Source organism: Arachis hypogaea, chromosome 20 (assembly GCF_003086295.3).
Source record: "Arachis hypogaea cultivar Tifrunner chromosome 20, arahy.Tifrunner.gnm2.J5K5, whole genome shotgun sequence".
NCBI classification, from domain to species: Eukaryota; Viridiplantae; Streptophyta; class Magnoliopsida; order Fabales; family Fabaceae; genus Arachis; species Arachis hypogaea.
In genome coordinates, this window is record NC_092055.1 from 64702550 (window position 1) to 64725057 (window position 22508).

General features: G+C 37.3%; 2 non-coding genes across 2 annotated transcripts; both read right to left on the reverse strand.

Moving 5' to 3' along the window:
• Positions 1–2344: 2344 nt before the first annotated feature.
• On the reverse strand, positions 2345–2448 carry LOC112787856 (small nucleolar RNA R71). The gene has a single exon (XR_003195244.1). It is a non-coding gene; the product is annotated as a small nucleolar RNA R71 (small nucleolar RNA).
• Positions 2449–22186: 19738 nt separating this feature from the next.
• On the reverse strand, positions 22187–22294 carry LOC112788162 (small nucleolar RNA R71). Its single transcript, XR_003195538.1, has one exon. It is a non-coding gene; the product is annotated as a small nucleolar RNA R71 (small nucleolar RNA).
• Between the last annotated feature and the right edge of the window lie 214 nt (positions 22295–22508).

A 22508-nucleotide genomic window follows, 5' to 3' on the forward strand; every position in this document is an offset into this window, starting at 1 on the left:
ACTGAAAGTGTCTAAAAGACTGTTAAAGGGTCCGAATTACATAAACATAATCCCTTAAATACTAAACAGATGACTAGTAAGGGTAAAACAGTCTATTTAGTGCTAAAATTCACTTTTGGGGCCCACTTGGTGAGTGTTTGGGCTGAGCTTTGATGAGATCCACGTGCTATGAGGTCTCTGGGGTGTGGAATGCCTGCTAGGGGGTCCTCTTTGGGCGTTGTACATTAGTCTCTGCTCTTTTGGGCGCTAGACGCCTGGAAGAGGGCAGGTAGCTGATGTTGGACGCCAGTTTTGGGCCTTCTAATCCGAAGCAAAGCATAGACTATTATATATTTATGGAAAGATCTGGAAATCAGCTTTCTATATCCATTAAGAGCGCTCCAATTGGATGTCTGTGGCTCCAGAAAAGCTCTTCCGAATGCAGGCAGGTCAGATTTGGACAACATCTGCAGTGCTTTCTCTGTCTCTGAATCATACTTCTGCTCCATCTCCCTAATTTCAGCCAGAAAATACCTGAAATTATCCAAAAATAGAAAAACTCATAGTAGAATCCAAAAATATGATTTTAACACTAAAACCTATAAAAACTTAATAAAAACTAAACAAAAACTACTAAAAACTATATGAAAGTGATGCCAAAAAGCGTATAAAATATCTGCTCATCATGTCATTTTGTGGGTTCTTTATTTTATTTGAATTTTCGAATTTTTCTTTGGTGTTATTTCTTGTTATTCAAGTTGTTCTTGTTTCATTTCTTGTTTTGATCTTAAAATTTTTAAGTTTGGTGTCTTTTGGTGTTTTTCTCTTTTAATTTTTGAAAAAATTAGTGTCTTTAATCTAAAAATTTTAAGTTTGGTATCTTTTGGTTATTTTTCTCTTTCTTCATTAATTTTGGAAAAATAAAAAAATTAAAAAAATAAAAAATAAAAATAAAAAATATATCATTTCTTATCTTTCTTTAAATTTCAAATCATTATCTTATCTTATTTTAATTTTAAATTTCAAAATCCTTTTTAAATCTTTATCTTATCTTGTTATCTTTCTTTAAAATTCTAAAATTTTATCTTATCTTATTTCAAATTCAATTTTTAAAACTCAATTTCAAAATTTCAAATTTCAAATTTCAAATTTCAAATTTCAAATGTCAAATTTAAAACTTTTTCAAAAATCAAATTCCAAATCTTACCTTTTCAAATCTTTTTCAAATCTTCACCACATCTGATCTTTTCAACTTATTTTTAAATCTTTATCTTATCTTGTTTCAATTTCAAAATTCCAAATCAAGTCTTTTTCAAATCTTTTCAATTTTTATCTTATCTTGTTGACTTTTTCTTTTTCAATTTAAAATTTCAAAACCTTTTAAAATTAAATCTTTTTAAAATCTCCTATCTTATCTTATTTTCAAATATTTCTTAATTAGTTACTTGTTTTCTCTTTCTTCTTTTTTAAAACTTCCTAACTAATTCCTCTCCTATTTTCGAAAACTTCTCACTTCTTTCTCTCTCTTCTTTTTCGAAAACCACCTTTTAATTTTCAAATCTTTTTAGTTAATTAGCTTTTAATCTCCTTCTTATTTTCAAATATAATTAATAAATAAAATAAAAATAAAAATATTTTAAATCTAATTTTTCTTTTTAATTCTTAAATTTTCGAATTCCTCCACTCTTTTCATTCGAATTCTTCATCTCATTCCTCTATCTTCATTCTTCTTTCTTTTTCACATATTACAGGGAGTTCTCTATCCTTTGACATAGAGCTCCCATTCTTTCTCTTTCTTGTCTTCTTTTCCTTATTTATGAGCAGGAACAGAGATAAAGAACCTCTCTTTGATCCTGATCCTGAACTTGAGAGGACCCTAAGGAGGCATTTACAACAAGTTAAAGCACAACACTCTAGAAGAGATCTCATAGAACTTTTCGAACAAAAAACAGAAAATACAAGCATGGTAGCCGAACAGAACAATGGAGGAGATGCAAAGAAGGTTCTTGGTGACTTTACTACACCCACTTCTGATTTTTATGGAAGAAGTATATCCATACCTGCCATTAGAGCAAATAACGTTGAGCTTAAGCCTCAGTTAGTCTCTCTAATGCAACAGAATTGCAAATTTCATGGACTTCCACTAGAAGATCCACATCAATTCTTATCTGAATTCTTGCAAATCTATGACACTGTCAAGGCCAATGGAGTGGATCCTGAGGTCTACAGACTTATGCTTTTTCCCTTTTCTGTTAGAGACAGAGCTAGGATGTGGTTGGATTCTCAACCTAAGGAAAGTCTAGACTCTTGGAAAAAGTTGGTCAATGCTTTCTTGGCCAAGTTCTTTCCACCTCAAAAGATGAGCAAGCTCAGGGTGGAAGTTCAAACCTTCAGACAAAAAGAGCGTGAATCCCTCTATGAAGCTTGGGAAAGATACAAGCAATTAATCAGGAGATGTCCTCCTGACATGCTCTCAGAATGGTCTATCCTAGGTATTTTCTATGATGGTCTATCTGAGATATCCAAGATGTCCTTAGATCATTCTACTGGTGGATCACTCCACTTGAAAAAATGCCTGAAGAGGCTCAGGAACTAATTGAAATAGTTGCAAACAAATAGTTCATGTACACTTCTAAGAGAAACCCTATGAATAATAGGGTAGCTCAGAAGAAAGGAGTCTTGGAAGTTGACACTCTGAATGCCATACTGGCTCAGAACAAGATCTTGATCCAACAAGTCAATATGATCTCTCAGCATTTGACTGGAATGCATGCTGCAACTTGCAGTACTCAAGACACCTCCTATGATGGAGATGCCTATGATCCAGATCAACCTATGATGGAAGAGGTGAACTACATGGGTGAACCCTATGGAAACACCTACAACTCCTCATGGAGAAATTATCCTAACCTTTTTCGGAAGGATTAACAAAAGTCTCAGCAAGGCTTCAACAATAATCAAGGTGGAAGAACCCAGAATAGATTCAACAATATACCACCATTCCCATCTTCTCAGCAACAGATGGAGACTTCTAAGCAGAACCTTTCTGACTTAGCAACCATAGTCTCTGAATTCTCTAAGACCACTAACAGTTTCATAACAAAAACTAGGTCCTCCATCAAAAATCTAGAGGTACAAGTTGGTCAGCTGAGCAAGAGAATCCTTGAGACCCCTCCTAACACTCTTCCTAGTAACACTGAAGTGAACCCAAGAGAAGAGTGCAAGGTCATCACTGTGGAAGTGGAGGCCGAATCTAAAGGGGATGCTCTAGCGTTGAACGCAGTAAGGAAGACCTTACTGGGCGTTCAATGCCCAAAGAGGAGCCATTCTTAGCATTGAACACCAGTAAGGAAGTTCTTACTGGGTGTTTAACTCCCAAGAAAACACCATCACTGGCATTGAACGCCAGTAAGGATGTCCTTACTGGGTGTTCAACGCCCAGAGAGGCACAGAAGCTGGCGTTGAACGCCAGTAAAGGGACAGCTGGGCGTTCAACACCCACTAACCAATTCCCTATTGAAGAAATGAAGGCAACTAAGGCTCATGAGGATACTATAGAAATTCCATTGAATGCCTTATTTCAAATCATGGATTATGAGGATCACTCCTCCTCTGATAAGGAAGAGAAAACTAGGGAGGAGCAAATTGCTCAGTACCTAAGACTTCTCATGAAGTTGAATGCCAAGTTGTTTGGTACAGAGCCATTGGAGGAAAAACCTCCAGTGCTCACCAAGGAACTCAATGCCTTGGTTTAACAGAAACTGCCTCAAAAGCTGCCGGATCCCGGACGCTTCCTGATTCCTTGCACCATAGGCACCATTACCTTTGATAAGGCTCTATGTGACCTAGGGTCAAGCATAAACCTTATGCCACTCTCTGTAATGGAGAAGTTGGGAATCTTTGAGGTACAAGCTACAAGAATCTCATTAAAGATGGCAGACAGGTCAATAAAAAAGGCTTATGGTTGTGTAGAGGATGTCTTAGTAAAGGTTGAGAACCTTTACATCCCTGCAGATTTCATAATCTTGGATACTGGGGAGGAAGAGGATGAATTCATCATCCTTGGAAGACCCTTCCTAGCCACTGCCAATGCCATTATTGAGGTAGCAAAGGGAGAGCTGATTCTACAGTTATGGGAGGACCACATCTTATTCAAGATGCCTAGCCCTAACTTTCCCTTTGACAAAAGAGAAACAGTTGTGCAACATCTAGTGTTCCAACCCTCTCTCTCAGTGCAAAGTTATATAGAGTCCCCAGACACCAATTTTAAGTTTGGTGTTGGGCAGCCATCTTCAAGCATTGAGAATAAAGGTACTAAGAAGAAAGTACCTAAAGGCTGGAGGGATAAAAGAAAAAAAATATACATGTGTATACGAAAAAAAAGAGAGAAGCAAGCAGAAAAAGAAAAAGCCAATAGATCTTTAAACCAAAAGGCAAGAGCTAAAATCCAATAGCTCTTTAAACCAAAAGTCAAGAGCAAGGATCCAAGGCTATCAGCATCAATGGTTAGGAGGGCCCAAAAAAAAACAAAATCTTAGCCTAAACAGTTCAAACGAGCTGCTTCCCTAACTATATGCTTGTGGTGGGAAGGTGTCAAGTGAAAAGCTTGAGATTGAGTAGTTAAAGTTGTGATCCAAAGCAAAAGAGTGAGCTTAAGTACTTTGGACACCACTGGCTGGGGATTCTAGCAAAGCTGAATCACAATTCAAAAGGGTTCACCCAGTTAGAGTCTGTGGCATTTATGTATCCGGTGGTAATACTGGAAAACAAAGCGCTTTGATGACATGCTATCATGTCATATTTTTCTATGCTTTTTCATACAAGAAATTTATGATTAGTGCTTAAATATTGCATTCTTTGGTGCTCAAATGGTATATTTCTTTGATCCTTTGATTTGATAAACTTTGTAGGAAATAAGAATAAAAAGAAGCAAAGAAGCACAAAATAAGCTAAAAAGGAGAAAAAAAGAGTTTTGGGGCACACTTTGAAGTTGGAGCACACTTTGGAGCCTTAGGCCACGCTTTTAAAAGCGTGGCCCATGACCAAATCAAAGAAAATTGGTAACCAGCACTCAAAGCTCGGTTAACTTAGTGAACTTAGCTTTGCCGTACAAGAAACTTAGCTTGGAAGCAAGAATTTTCGCTAAGTTAAAACTTGGGCGTTTACAGCATGACCATGCCTCCTTCAAAGGGCTATAACTTGAGCTACAGATGTCCAATTGATGTGCTTCCAGTTGCGTTGGAAAGCTGACATTCAGAGCTTTCCAAAGATATATAATAGTCTATATTTGGCATAAAATTGAGGCACAAGTGAAATGCATCTTTAAGGACAAAAAATAAGCAAAAAAATCAGCCAATGCTTCCACCAAGGTTCGAAGTTGGAGCCTCACTCCAAAGCAAAATAGCGTTGAGTTCACTTTCCCAACTGAGCTTTATCGGGCTCCCACTCAAGAAAATTCAAGGAAAAGGCTCACAAAAGTACTTCCACCAAAGTTCGAACTCAAGACCTCACACTCAAGCCAAAGGCGCTACCAAGGCACACAAAGGAAAGCTCAGTTCACTTTCCTAACTGAGCACTACTCCCCCATGCACTCCAACAACGTGACATGAGCAAGGATCAAAGGGGGCAGCAACAAAGAAGGCTTGGTGCGCACAACTTGGCACACCAAATGCAAATAGAGAGCTCAGTTTGATATTTGAACTGAGCCGTGCCCTGGGAGTGTCACCCATGGGCCAAAATTCAACCAAAATTCCAATTAAATTCAATTCTTCACCAAATTGAATCAAGGCCAACCAAACCCATCTCTCTTCAAATCCAAAGCAAGCAAAGCCCACATCATCACTCAAAGGCACAAGAACAAGCTAGAATTAGGATTTTCATTTAATTTGTTTTTCATTTCAATTTCATTTTATTTTCATTTTATAAAAAGCCTATATAAAGGCATCATTCTTATTTTCAAAAGGGAAGGTCAGTTCCATTAGAGAGTATAGAAGTCAGCTCTATTTGAGAGCTCTCTCTCTTAGTTTTCATTTCTGTTTTAAATCTTGGATTGAGATTGGAAGGAATTTTGTTTTCATTCTCTATCTGCAACTTCTCTTGTTATTCTGCAACTTTCAAGTGAATTGTGATTTGAATCAAAGTTTTCTTCATTGCTTTAATCTTTAATTTCCTGCATCTTATTTTCTGTTGGATCAAGGAAGGGGTTGAGATCTAGACTTGTTTTCTAGTCTCATTGATCCCCTGAGATCTTCACTTGTCTTTTTAGAATTTGCAATTAAATTGAGATATCTTGCTGTTTTGAATTTTTCAAGCAATTTCCCTTTTCTGTTTAGATCTGTTGCATGTTATTGCATCTTTTACTTCTCTGTTTGATTGCTATTTACACTTTCCTGTTGAATTTTAATTCTCAGCACCCAACTCAATTTACTTTCAAGCCATTTAATTCTTCTGCTACTTTTACTTTACTACAATTTCCTTTCCTGCATTCTACAATTTCACATTTCCGTTCACATTTAGCTTGGTTTAATTTTCTGCACATTTACACTTTCCTGCAATTTAAATTTCCAGTTGCTTGATCTATTGCTTTCTTTAATTTCCAGCACCCACTCCCTTTTACATTTAATGCAATTTATATTTCTTGCAATTTAAGTTTCAGCTATTTTACTTTCTTGTTATTTAAGTTACTTGCAATTTTACTTTTTGCATCTTTTAAATTCCTTGCAATTTACTTTCTGTTGGCTATATTTCACATAATTCACTCAATATTAGCTTGACTAAACTAATCACCTACTAAAGTTGCTTGATCCATCAATCCCTGTGGGATCGACCTCACTCCAAGTGAGTTTTACTACTTGATGCGACCCGGTACACTTGCCGGTGAGTTTGGGTGTTGGAATTTATTTCCAAAAATTTCCTATCACGCTTAGGGTCATGGCCAAGACTCAAAAGAAGTTGTGTTCAAGAATAAAAAAGAACTGAACTAGGAGAGTCAATAATATCATCTGGATTCTAAGTTTCTAAAGATGCCAACTATTCTGAGCTTCAAAGGAAAGTGAGATGCCAAAACTATTCAGAAGTGAATAGATACTAGTCCCGCTCATCTAATTGAAACTGAGCTTCATTGAGAACTCTGAGATTTATTGTATCCTTCCATTTCTTTTTAATCCTACTTGTTTTTGGTTGCTTGGGGACAAGCAACAGTTTAAGTTTGGTATTTTGAAGAGCAGATATTTTATACGCTTTTTGGCATCATTTTCGTATAGTTTTCATTATGTTTTGTTTTAGTTTTATTATATTTTCATAGGTTTTAGTGCAAAATTCATATTTTTGGATTCTACTTTGATTTTGTGTGTTTTATGATGATTTCAGGTATTTTCTGGCTGAAAATGAGGAGTTTTAGCAAAGTCTGATTCAAAGACATAGAAAGGACTGCAGATGCTATCAGAATCTGACCTCCATGCACTCGAAGGAGAATTTCTGGAGCTACAGAAGTCCAAATAGCGTGCTCTCAATGGCTATGGAAAGCTAACATCCAGCGCATTCCTGAAATATATAATAGTTCATACTTTGCTTTAAAATTGAAGGCCCAAAACTGGCGTTCAACGCCAGTCACCAGTCTCATCCCTAGCGTCCAACTCCCAAAAGGGGGGTAGCTGGCGTCCAATGCCCATTTAGGAGTCCAAAGCTGGTGTTGGACGCCCAAAAGGGAGCACTAGCTTGTGGCTTCACTCAAGCTCAGCCCAAACACTCACCAAGTGGACCCGGAAAGTGGATTTTCGCACTACAAGACTAGTTTATCGTAATTCTATAATTCTTAGTTAGCATATTAGTATATATAGGAGAAGATCACCCTTGTTTAGGGGTTTCGCCAATCTTGTTCCCCCACTTTTACATTCGAACATTATTCTATGTACAATATGAGTGACTAACCTCCTAGGTTAAGGTTAGGAGCTCTACTGATTCTTATGAATTAATAATATCACTATTTTATTTCAATCTATGCTTGATTCTATTCTAAGATGTATCTTCGTTCTTCATCCTAATGGATTGGGAGTGTAACTTGACCGTCATCCTTATTCACATGGGTTCTTGCGAGTCCTTGACGGGATAGTATTGAACACAAGCTTGATTATACATCTCTTAGACGGCTAATCCATGTCTTTGTTGAGGACTTCTCGAGACATCAGTTCAACCGAGGTATGGGACGATTAGGGCCTTTGTGGTATAGGCTAGAACCAAAGGAGCAGCATTTTCTTATCCAGAAGATCCGACCTTGTCTATGGCATTTTGAGTAGGATCACCAAGGGAATGGACTGCTAGAGCTTCACCCTCGTTCAGATTGGATGACCGCTGACCTGACGTTTGATCTGAAGCAGAGGAGATTAATAATCGCTGACCCGACATTAATCATTTACAGCCTGCGGTGGAAAGAATCAATCAGAAGTTGGAGTAGATGGTGAGAAAAGTTGATGCAAAAGGAAGAAGCATATCTGAAGCCTCAACCATTCTCATACCATTGATTTCACACCTATCTAGTAACGTTTTATTTATTTATCTGTTTTTTGCGTTTTCTCGTGACAATTATATTTTCTATCCGTTTGACTAAGATCTGCAAGGTAACCATTGCTTGCTCAAACCAACAATCTCCGTGGAATTGACCCTCACTCACCTGAAGTATTACTTGGACGACCCGGTGCACTTGTTGGTCTATCTATGCGAAACTTGCGGAGTCAGTTTCGTGCACCAGTCTGGTTGGACCAACCCTATAATGATTAATTTTTTTAGCTAATTGATGAATGATTTTTTTTTAACCTTGTCATATGGGCCACACCCATAATTCACCCAAACAAAAAGTTCAGACTCGATTACTATCTATTATCCAATAACATTACCCATGCCCTCTATAACTTTACTTCTACGTTTTCATATGCATAAATTCTTGAAAAGTTAAGACAAAAAAAAAATTAAAAAGCTTCAAAAACATAAAAATGTTAATAACAAAGGAGATTGATATAAAAAATTAAATAATTTTTGTTCATATGATGATGATGATGATTATAATAAGCGTAATAATAAAAGAAAAATAAAATTGAGAGTGACATATAATAATAATAATAATAATAAGAATAATAATAATAAGACCTAGGGACGGAGGTTGTATGAGAGGGACGACCTCAAGAAACGTAGTGTAGTTCCCACAAAGCTCCATATATCATTAATTCATTATGTGGAGGGATGACTTCGAGATATGTGAAAGCATGATTTTGGTATGTGGTGATTTTGTGAATCGGTTCTTTTATTTTTTATTAATTTTTTTTTTTACTTTTTGATTCTTTAATGTCTAGAAGATACCTCACCAAAGAAAGCTCCAAAAATTGCTTACAAGTAAAATAAAGATTAGTCAGGTCAATGTTAGATCCAAATACCTAAGTCAAACATTTTAATATTTCTCCACTGGAGTCCAAATGGAATGAGCCTAGCCAAGGGTCGATTAGGCTAAAAATCACGTTAGAATCTATATAAAATTAGTAACAAAAAATGAATTGAATAAGGTCTGAAAGAAGAAAAGAATAATGAATTATTATTAATTTTATAATATTTTCACTGCAAATGACGGAACTGCTACTGCAACCAGGGCAAAGGCAAGCGCAGGGGCAGTGGTAAGTGGCGGCCGCGACCACCTAACATTAAGGTGTCAGGATTTCAGGTATTATAATAGAATTTTAAATATAATGTATAGACATTGACATGGATACGGGATATGTCGACAAAAATTTTAAAATTTTATAAGACGTAAGGATACGCATATGTATATAAAATATAAAGTATTTTTTAATTAAATTGTAGTGAAATTTTGATATTTTATTGATATTAAAATATAAATTAATTTTTTTAATTATTTTTAATATCTTATTTAATTATATAAAGTATTTAAAATATTTTTTATTTTAATAAATAATAATATATACTATTTCTAAATTTATTTCAAGAATACACCTTAAGAATAAGGTTGAACACGCTGACACGTGATGATATTTAGGTGTGTCCAACAGTGTCCGGTGAATAATTTTTTTACTTTTTATTAAGACATGGTTGAATACTGTAGTCACGCTTGTCAGACAAATGTCGATGAGTGTCGTGTCTAAAATGTGTCTGACATACGGACACGACAACCAAGCAAAGTATCCAGGCATCATAGGATTTTGACAATATTGTTTTTGTCATTTGTTACAAACAAGTGTCCGTTTTACATTTCTACGAGTGGATTGGAACAACAACAACAACAACAACAACAACAACAATAATAAATAGGAAATAGAAAGATACGGAGATGACAAAGGTTAAATTCGATGGGGTAGATTTCAATTATGAGTGTTCATCAGTCGTCACCATACATGACCCCAATGTACTATTCTTCTCCCTCTATAATCAAGATCCATAACAGTTTCAGGTCTGACCTAATTCGATGGGACCCGTGACCTGGTGATGAGCGAGTGATTGTGACGGCTCTCTGCGATGGTGGGTGATAGATGGAAGGGGTTGACCTGCAAATACACTTCGATGCTAACATCAAAAAAGTGTCTATGAGGTTGAGAATTAGGGTTGTTGTGCTTACCTCTGAGGGTGTCATGGCTCCTCATATATAATACTCATATGCTCCTCGAATCGAAAAGATACGATACGTATTTGTGATACTAAATGCCAAAGATGGCACGAGTGGACTTCTTAGGCTGAGCCAAGTTCGAGTATTGGACCCTGGTGGATTGGGTCTGAAGTGTACCCGTTGATGGGATGCTGATTTCGAAACTCGGGTCCGAAACAGTGCCCCTCAAATGTGACGTGCTTGGATTTAATAGCATCGTAAGGTTTCCATATTCCAGAGGTGGTAAAAACGAATGGTTTCCAAAAGTTTCTGATCGTGGGGATCATGCCCACAACTTTTGAGACGTCATGTTAGCCTAATGGGAGGGGCATTTATTGCCGTGGGGCCATACATCTTCGATCCTTTTAGTTCATGCTCTTTGAGACGTCCTCATTTAAAACTTTGTTTCAATTTTTTTGTTTCCCTCATTTTCTAGTTTTGATCCTTCTTAATTGCCATTATTCATCATTTTCTTAGCTATTTTCTCTATTTCAAGCCCTGCTCTGGCCGCTGCTAGGACTAGTTTGGGTAGCTTCTGTGTCATCCGCTATTCATCATCATCGTCATTGTTCAAGTAAGTCTTGCATTCTCTGCTCCATCATTTACTTTACTATAGTGGATGATGGCACGATTCTGCTGTCGCGGTGGCGTTTGGTAGTTTTAGTGGGGGCGCCACTGCCTTTTTAGCCTAGGGTTTAGGCCATCTTCCTTTTATTTACTTTCCTCATGTTTTTGCCTTCACGTTTTGGTTATAGTTTGTAGGCTCACCGTGGTGGTGGTGCCCCCATTTGTAGGTATGGCGCGGACGAGGGCCGAGCCTCAGCAGGGACTTATCTTTCTGGTGGGGGGTGTACCCTGGATGTATTTTTCGTGTAATACAGAGATGGTGGGGAACCCCTCACGTCTCACTGAAGGGGACATCCAGGAACTTCGGGACGCCGACGCCATCTGCAGCACAGGTGCAGCATCGAAGCATTATGAGCTTTCCCTTCTCGATCTTAAAGAGTGGGTCTATTATATTAACCTAGATAATCCCCGAGTTCGCTACTGGATATGGGTCTACAAACCCATGTTTGACGTTTTTGGGATTCACTTTTTATTCTTTGACATCATCATCGGGCTCCTAAATCGGTGCAGCGTTGCCTCATCACAACTCCACCCTAATAGTTAGGCTGCTATTAGAGGCTTTGAACTCGTATGCGAGTACCTAAAGATCCCTGCCATGGTAGAGGTCTTCTTGTATTTCTTCCTCTTGACCGTCCCTTATCGGGAGGATAAATTAAAAAAGGGGTGCATGTCCTTCTGGACTGTGCAGGGTCAGAAGATCATTGACCTTTTTGAGGACTCCTTTCATGGGTTCAAGGAGTAGTACTTTAAAGGCATAGCCAGCTAGGGGTAATCACCCTTTTTGGCTGACCCTGGAGGGAGAGCGTAGGTTCCCTACCTATTGGAAATATGAGGCGGCGGCCGACTACCTCGTAAAGGTAACGTACGAGGGTTTGATTTGGGAAAAAAATATTGTTGAGGTGTTGAAGGCCAACTTTGGGAATAGTTCGTTGAATGCTCGTCACGTGATGAGTGACCGGGATGCTAGTCGTGATTATATGGGTAGGTGCTTTGCCTTCTATTTTTGTCTTTTTTTACTACCTTTGTTTTCATTGGATTATGAGTTTTTGTTTTTGCAGTTGATATGGTAGGTGGTCTTACTACTATGGGAAATTTGATGGTTGTCTTCATTATTGAGGATGAGGATGAGGAGGAGGAGCAACCCCAAGCCGAAGGGGCCATTGCTTTGGGTATTGTTCTGGGTGCTAATGCTGCGGAGCATCGCGAGGTTGCTAAGGAGGCTTGACCCAGAGATGATATTCATGAGATCTTGCCCCCCTCTCCTTGGAAGAAAAGGAAGCTGATGCCTAGCGAGAAGGGAATATGGGCCGTCGTCCCTTCTGTGATGGAGAAATCCTTCGATGCTCTTGCTTTTATTGATGAGAAATTCCTCCCTAGGACAAAAGAATACTTTGCTGACTGTAACTTGGCTACTCAGACGAAATAGGTTTATCGCTCCCTACTGCGTTCAGCTGCTGTGGTGTGCAAGACGGAAACAATCCTGGGGCAATCTCGTGTCTTGGATGGCACGCTTCGCCAGGTGCAAGTGGACCTGGTGATGGCCCGCCAGGAGAAGGAATCAACTGAAGAGGACAAAGTTAACGTGGAGAAGTCGGCTCAGGAAGCCAGTAGTCAAGTTCAGCGCCTTAGTGATCTGGAGATGCTGCTAAGGGTGGAGATCGTGAAGGCGGAGAGTCGGGCGGAGGAGGCTGAGAAGATGTAAGCCACCGAGGTTTTGGCGGATACCTTAAAGAAAAGAAACAAAGAAATCGTGTGGAATGCGAGCAAGGCTATCTCTGCCACTGAGGAGTCTTTGAAATTGCAGGTAACTCTTCTTACTCCTAACTTCGACGTTTCCCATATCGGCACTTTCAACACAATTCGGGATGGCCAGATTGTGGACCTTAACGTCAAAAAGAGGGCGTAGCTATTTCCTCCTCTTTTTATTTTAATATTTACCACGTACTTTGGATTTTGCTATGTATTTTGGATTCGTGCCTAGTGGGTTGACTTTTTGTGAGACCGTGTTGATAGGTCCTCTTTTCGTAAATGTTGCCTTAACTTTGTATATCTGTGCTGAGGGTTTGTTTGGACCATGGCTCCCGGGTTGATCAGCCCTAGGGCACCGTATTTATTTTTAATTTCAAAGCATGCTAATAAGCAAGTATTCTTATGGGTTTAAGTGCTTAAAAAATAAAGGGTGATAACATAAAATTGTTTTTTATTATTTGGGCCTAGTCAAAACCTTCCTTTTGGCTCCTGGTGGGCCGAAAGGTGAGGAAAGAGTACCCGTGGCACAACGACTGAATGATGAAAAAGGCAAAGTTTCACAGAGAGGCTTAACCTTTTACAAGTTAGACTCCATACGAGTAGAATTTCTTCAGGTTGATGACATTGCACGTTCTGGGGATGACGGAACCATCAAGTCACTCCAGCTGGTATGCCCCTTTGTCATACGCTCCCCGAATACGGTAGGGTCCTTCTCAATTCGCAGCTTACTTTCCTTCTCTGGACTTTTGGGTTTCTATATCATTATGTCGAATGAGCAAGTCACATACCTCAAAGGCCCTCTTCTTAACACCTCGGTTGTATCTGAGGGCCAGCCACTGCTTGAGGTCTATTTCCCTTAGGTGAGTAACGTGAGGTTATCATGGGTTTAGAAATTTCTTCTCAATAAAAGAAATTCTTCATTGCAAGTATAGATCCAAACCAACAAACAACCTTCAATCAAAGTTTAATTTTGGTTGTCACAAATTCAACCCAATAAAAATAACCGAGAGTATTGCTTCCGGGTCGTTCTCCCTAGGAATTGCAATCGAATACTTAATTATTGGTTGAGATTCACGGGGTGGGTTGATAAAAAGGCAAGAAATTAAATGGCAATAAAAGCAAATCAAACAACTAAAGATAACAAATACTAAAGAGGCATTCATGGTAAGGATTGAGAATCAAGGTTTACTATCCTAGTCATTAATCATAACACAATAATTATCAAGAGCTAAATCCTATTACGTTATCTCTACATTGGAAGAACGTCAAATATGTCTAGTTAACCCCAATCCATAAGTAATGTCAATGGAAACAAGATTAACTAACAACTCTAGATCACCAACATAAATTGGGTATTAATGACTCAAGATTACCCAGTTTCTCTTTCCAAGCCAAGAATGCTAAAAAATCTACTCTAAACCTAAGCCAAGCATTTTATCAAATAATTGGTGTGCATAAAAAATAAAAGCATAATAAATTGCACGAATAATAAAATCTACTACTACCAAAGGCAAGAAAATAACAAGAATAACTCAAACAAACAACAAGAAATATAAAAAGACATCAATTTCATTAAAGGAAATGGAAATCAACAAGAGTGTTCATGAGACTAAAGTAGCATAAAAGAGAAATTAACAAAGGAAAGTAAGAGAATTAAACTACTAAAGCATGAAAATGTAAAGAGAACTACATTAAAATAAGAATTAAAAAGTGAAATTAAAGAGAAACTTAAACTAAGAACCCTAATTCTAGAGAGAAGAGGGAGCTTCACTCTCTAGAAAACTACCCTAAAACATGATTCCTAAGCTACCTAATTGCTTTCCCCTTGTTCTTTCTTGAATTCTGCATTAAATAGCTTCAGAAATGAGTTGGATTTGGGCCTAGATGATCTCAGAAGTCGCCCCCAGCGTGTTTCTTTAATGAGGTCACGTGACAAGTGTCACGCGTATGCGTAGGTGATGCGTGCCCATCGCTTGGCGAAATTTCTTGGTCACGCATACGCGTGTGTCAAGCGTGCGCGTCGCTATGATTTTCACAATCCTCATTTTTTCATCAATTCTCCACTTTGCATATTTTTTCTTCACTTCGCATGCTTTTTCTTCACTTCTTCAATCCAATCATTGCCTCCTAAGCCTGAAATCATTGAACAAATACATCAAGACATCGAGTGGAATCAAAGTGAATTAAATATAGGAATTTAAAGGTCTAAAAAGCATTTTTTTTACTCTTAAGTGCAAATTAGGAGAAATTTACAAAACTATGCTATTTCATTGAATAAATTTGGGATAAGTTGATAAAATTCATTAAATTCAACATAAGTAAACCACAAAATTAGGTTTATCAGTGAGTCAGCTCTCAAACTTTGTCCCACAAGTCCAGTTCCACTTCTTGGTTTAGGGCTCCAATAAGGAACCTAGGGCTGGGTTCTCCAATCTCTACCGGAATTATGGCCTCCGTGCCGAAGGTTAACGGAAAAGACATTTTTCCCGTTGCTGACTGTGGAGTGGTGTGGTAGGACCAGAGGACCGAACTGAGTTCTTCCGCCAATCTCCTTTTGTTTGCTCAGCTTTTTCTTGATGCCTTTTAGGATTACTTTGTTGGCAGCCTCAACCTGGCCGTTGGCTTGGGGGTGTTCGATAGAGGAGAAGTGTTGTTGGATCCCCAGTCCTTCAAAGAAGTCGTGTAATTTCTTGTCGACGAATTGAGTGTCGTTATTGAAGATGATGACTTCCAAGATGCTGAAATGATTAATTATCTATCTCCAAAAGGACTTTCCATATCAGGCATCCGTTATTGTGGCTACAGCCTCTGCTTCGATCCACTTGGTGGAGTAGTCGATGGCCACTATGGGGTATTTGAGCTAGCCGGGGGAAATTGGGAAAGGGCTCATGAGATTGATTCTTCAGATGGCAAATGGCCGGGAGGCCATAATGGGTGATAGCTCCTCTGCAGGGGTCTTGTGGAAATCATCGTTTTCTTGGCACTTAGCACATGATCTAATGAGCTTCATCGCCTCATGGGTTATTGTGGGCCAATAGCAACTGGCTCTTACAACTTTTTGAGCCAACGCCTTGCCCCCAAGTGATGACTGCAGCATCCCTCGTGGATTTTCCTCAGCACATAATCCGTTTGGTTGGGATGGAGACATTTCAAAAGGGGTTAAGAATCTCCTCTTTGGTATAGAGTTCGATGGATCATGAAATTGCATCCGTCACAATATACATACATACATAGGAAATAATTTTGGCAAAAACAACAAAAATTTTCAAAAATTTTCTTTTAGGGCGTTCCATTAAATTGGTTCGAAAAATTATTTTGACTTGCTTGAATTATTTTGTGGAACATAGAAGAGAGATAGAACAAACAACCTTGTGAGTTCTTGAGCTTATAATGGGTGGTTGCTGATACGTGAATATTTTATACCCATTTGTCAGTTATTTTCTAGTTAAATTTAGTTAGAATTTAGTGAGTTTAACTATATTTTAGTGTTAAAATCCTCTTTCGATGCTACTTTGAGTTATTTTGGTATTTTTATGATTTCAGGTGAAATTCGGATCAATTTGGCAGAGTTTTGAGCAAAAAGGAGAAGAATTGAAGCTGCCCCTTTGGGTGCTAAACGCCAGCTGGGCGTTTAGCGCCAGCAACCAGTGAAGACACGAGCGTTTCTACCCCCTTTGGGCATTTAGCGCTAGGCAATCTGAACCGAATCACCACTCTTGGAGCATCTTTAGTGGATTTAGCTTTTAGTTATTATCTTATGTTTTATTTTTGTAATTTTTATTTACAAACAAAATCTTTTAGGTTTAGAATTTATTATTTTATTTTAATTTCAAATCAAATTAGGTTAGATATAAAAGGGAAAAGATTCACCCTTTAGAGGGGGATCTTCTCACTTTCGCATGTTTCATTTTCAGAACCCTTGTTTTCTCTGTAAGTCATGAGCTACTAAACCTCCTCGGTTAAGGGTAGGAGCTCTGTTTATTTCTATAAATTAAGACTATTACTTTTCTATTTTAATTAATGTATTGATTCAGTTTCAAAGATTGCTTTCGCTCTTCATCTTATGAATCTGGGTAGAACAATAGTATAACCGTTACTCTACATATGTTCTTGTGATTCTTGACAGAGCTATCTCGCTTGAACAACAGCTTGAAAGCAAATTCCTCCTAAATTGCTAATTACTTGAACTAATCTGGATATGTGACATATAATCCATTTAGCTTTGGGTAATTAGGGTTTCTGTGGCCATAAACTAGATTTGCTCTTAACCCTCTAATCTAAATTAAGTGACCAAGACATTGGCAGTTGATTTGGGTTGAAGGAGAGTAAATCACTAAGACATTAGAGTTTAGTCAACTACAGTTTGCTGTGCAACGAATCTTGCATAATTAAAATAGTTGGTAAAAAAATTAATCTAAAAAAATAAACATCTCTGATAGCTTAACTGTTTCTCATATATTTCTCACTATTCTCATTACTTGTGTTTTTTACTCTTTAATTTACTGTTTAATGCTTTTGAATTCCAAAACATCACTTTCTACTTGCCTGACTAAGTGGATCATTCGACCATTGTTGTTCAGTCCATCAATCCACGTGGGATCGACCCTCACTCACCTGAGGTATTACTTGATACGACCCGATGTACTTGCCGGTTAGTTTGTAAGTATTCAAAAATCCACATCAAGTTTTTGGCGTCGTTTTCGGAGATTGACTGTGATTGACAACTACCAGTTGTCTGCTTTCTTAGATTAGGCATTTTTAGCTTTTTGATTTTTATTTTTTTGTTCTTTAGTTTTCGAAAATTCAGCTAAATTTTATTTTAAATTTTTTTCCTTAATTTTTAAATTTAAGTTTGGTGTTTTCAATTTTTGTGTCTTATTTGTTTGTGTCTTAGTATAGAACCTAGTTCAATTTTGTCCTAAATATCCATGATGATTTTGGATAGTGGAAATTGGGAAAAGAACTAGAAATTTTTGAAATTGCATCCATCACAACATACATACATACATAGGAAATAATTTTTGCGAAAATGATGAGCGGATAATTTATACGCTTTTTGACATTGTTTTTAGTATGTTTTTAGTAGGATCTAGTTACTTTTAGGGATGTTTTTAATAGATTTTATGTTAAATTCACATTTCTGGACTTTACTATGAGTTTGTGTGTTTTTCTGTGATTTCAGGTATTTTCTGGCTGAAATTGAGGGACTTGAGCAAAAATCAGATTCAGAGGTTGAAGAAGGACTGCTGATGCTGTTGGATTCTGACCTCCCTGCACTCAAAGTAGATTTTCTGGAGCTACAGAACTCGAAATGGCGCGCTTCCAATTGCGTTGGAAAGTAGACATCCAGGGCTTTCCAGAAATATATAATAGTCTATACTTTGGCCAAGAATAGACGACGTAAACTGGCGTTCAACGCCAGCTCTCTGCCCAAATCTGGCGTCCAGCGCCAGAAAAGGATCCAAAACCAGAGTTGAACGCCCAAACTGGCACAAAAACTGGCGTTCAACTCCACAAATGGCCTCTGCACGTGCTACACTTAAGCTCAGCCCAAACACACACCAAGTGGGCCCCGAAAGTGGATTTATACATCAAATACTTACTCATGTAAACCCTAGTAGCTAGTTTATTATAAATAGGACCTCTTACTATTGTATTAGGCATCTTTGGATTACCTTATGATCCTTTGATCACGTTTTAGGGGGCTGGCCATCTCGGCCATGCCTGGACCTTCACTTATGTAATTTTAATGGTAGAGTTTCTACACTCCATAGATTAAGGTGTGGAGCTCTGCTGTTCCTCAAAGATTAATGCAAGTACTACTGTTTTCTATTCAATTCATCTTATTTCGCTTCTAAGATATCCATTCGCACCCAAGAACGTGATGAAGGTGATGATTATGTGTGACGCTCATCACCATCTCCCCTATGAACACGTGCCTGACAAACACTTCCGTTCTACATGAATTAAGCTAGAATGAATATCTCTTAGATCTCTTAACCGGAATCTTCGTGGCGTAAGCTAGAATGATGGCGGCATTCAAGAGAATCCGGAAAGTCTAAACCTTGTCTGTGGTATTCCGAGTAGGATTCAATGATTGAATGACTGTGACGAGCTCCTAACTCGCGATTGCAGGGCGTTAGTGACAAACGCAAAAGGATAGTAAATCCTATTCCAGCATGATCGAGAACCGATAGATGAATAGCCGTGCCGTGACAGGGTGCGTGAGCATATGATTCACTGAGAGGATAAGATGAAGCCATTGGCAAGGGTGATGCCTCCAGACGATTAGCCATGCCGTGACAGGGCATTGGATCATTTTCCCGAGAGATGACCGAAAGTAGCCATTGACAGTGGTGATGTATCACATAAAGCCAGCCATGGAAAGGAGTGAGACTAATTGGATGAAGATAGCAGGAAAGCAGAGGTTCAGAGGAACGAAAAGCATCTCCATTCGCTTATCTGAAGTTCCTACCAATGATTTACATAAGTATCTCTATCCCTATTTTATTATATAATATTCAAAAACATCATTATCACTTTATATCTGCCTGACTGAGATTTACAAGGTGACCATAGCTTGCTTCATACCAACAATCTCCGTGGGATTCGACCCTTACTCACGTAAGGTATTACTTGGACGACCCAGTGCACTTGCTGGTTAGTTGTATCGAAGTTGTGACAATTATGAATTAAGATCAGAGCACCAAGCTTTGGAGCCATTATCAGGATTTGTTTGAGCCTGGAGATCACAATTTCGTGCACCAAGTTTTTGGCGCCGTTGCCGGGGATTGTTTGAATTTGGACAACTGACGGATCATTTTGTTGCTCAGATTAGGTAATTTTCTTTTTGTCTTGTTTTCAAAAAAATTTTCAAAAATCTTTCAAAAATTCTTCCTTTGTTTTCGAAAAAAAAAATTTTTAAAATAAAAATGTTTTCAAAAATATATTTTCCTTTCAAAATTTTTAAGAATGAATTCTAGTGTTTCATGGAGCATGTTGAAGCCTGGCTGGCTGTAAAGCCATGTCTCAATTCTTATACTCAAGAGAAGAGCTTCTTTATCTTTCTTAGCCAATTGGCTGTTGAATGTAAGGAATGTCAGGCGTGTCATGTCTGAGTTACATACTAATGCTTGGCTGCTATTAAGCCATGCCTGACCCTTTGATTGGAGCTTTAGAGCATAAGATTCCTGGAATTCATATTAAAAATTTTGGAATCCTTATTTTCCCTTTTCAATAACTTTTCGAAAAAAATCCAAAAAAATTTAGAAAATCATAAAAATCAAAAATATTTTCTGTTTCTTGTTTGAGTCTTGAGTCATATCATAAGTTTGGCGTCACTTGCATATGCATCTTGCATTTTTTCGAAAATATCATGCATTCATAGTGTTCTTCATGATCTTCAAGTTGTTCTTGGTAAGTCTTCTTGTTTGATCTTGATGATTTTTTGTTTTGTGTCTTTTCATGTTTATCATATGCATTCTTGAATTCTTAGTGCATAAGCATTAAAGAATTCTAAGTTTGGTGTCTTGCATGTATTCTTTGCATTAAAAATTTTTCAAAATTGTGTCTATGATGTTCATCTTGACATTCATAGTGTTCTTGGTGTTCATCTTGACATTCATCGCATTCTTGCATGCATTCATTGTTTTGATCTAAAAATCTCATGCATTGCATAATTTTCATGTTTTTCATAAAAATTTCAAAAATAAAAAAAATTATCTTTCCCTTTTTCTCTCATCAAATTCGAAAATTGAGTTGACTTTTTCAAAAATTTTTAAAAATCAAAGTTGTTCCTTATGAGTCAAATCAAATTTTCAATTTGAAAATCTTATCATTTTCAAAATCTTTTTCAAAAATCAAATCTTTTTCAAAATTCTTAGTTATTTTCGAAAATTAAAAAAATATTTTTCAAAAATCTTTTTCTTATTTTTATATCAAATTTTCGAAAATAATATAATCAATTAATGTTTTGATTCAAAAATTTGAAGTTTGTTACTTGCTTGTTAAGAAAGATTCAAACTTTAAGTTCTAGAATCATATCTTGTGATTTCTTATGAATCAAGTCATTAATTGTGATTTTAAAAATCAAATCTTTTTCAAAAACTAATTTCTATCATATCTTTTCAAAAAAATATCTTCTTATCTTATCTTTTTCAAAATTTGATTTCAAAATATCTTCTCTAACTTCCCAACTTCTTATCTTTTCAAATTTGTTTCAACTAACTAACTAACTTTTTGTTTGTTTCTTAACTTTTTCAAAACTACCTAACTAACTCTCTCTCTCTAATTTTCGAAAATATCTTCCCTCTTTTTCAAAAATTTCTTTTTTATTAACTAATTATTTTTATTTTTTATATAAAAAAAAATTTCGAAAAAAAAAATACTAACCTTTTTCAAAAACTATTTTCAAAAATCACTAACTCTTTTTCAAAAATTATTTTCGAAAATTCACTTCCCCCTCTCATCTTCTTCTATTTGTTTATTGATATACTAACATCTTTCCTTCAACTCCCCAAAAATCCGAACCCCCTCTCTCTCTGAGTTAAGATTTTCTTCCCTTCTTTTCTTCTACTAACACAAGGATCCCTATATTGTGGTATAAAGGATCCATATTATTATTACTATTTTTTCTGTGCCATCTTCTTTGTCATATGAGCAGGAGCAAGGACAAGAACATTCTTGTTAAAGCAGATCCAGAACCTGAAAGGACTCTGAAGAAAAAAATTAAGAGAAGCTAAAATACAACAATCCAGAGATAACCTTTCAGAAATTTTCGAACAGGAAAAGGAGATGGCAGCCGAAAATAATAATAATATAAGGAAGATGCTTGGTGACTTCACTGCACCTAATTCCAATTTACATGGAAGAAGCATCTCCATTCCTGCCATTGGAGCAAACAACTTTGAGCTGAAACCTCAGTTAGTTTCTCTGATGCAGCAGAACTGCAAGTTTCATGGATTTCCATCTGAAGATCCTTTTCAGTTCTTAACTGAATTCTTGCAGATATGTGATACTGTTAAGACTAATGGAGTAGATCCTGAAGTCTACAGGCTCATGCTTTTCCCTTTTGCTGTAAGAGACAGAGCTAGATTATGGTTGGATTCTCAACCCAAAGACAGCCTGAACTCTTGGGATAAGCTGGTCACGGCTTTCTTAGCCAAGTACTTTCCTCCTCAAAAGCTGAGCAAGCTTAGAGCTGATGTTCAAACCTTCAGACAGAAAGAAGGTGAATCCCTCTATGAAGCTTGGGAAAGATACAAACAGTTGACCAAAAAGTATCCTTCTGACATGCTTTCAGAATGGACCATCCTGGATATATTCTATGATGGTCTATCTGAGCTATCAAAGATGTCACTGGACACTTCTGCAGGTGGATCCATTCACCTAAAGAAAACGCCTGCAGAAGCTCAAGAACTCATTGACATGGTTGCTAATAACCAGTTCATGTACACTTCTGAAAGGAATCCTGTGAGTAATGGGACGCCTATGAAGAAGGGAGTTCTTGAAG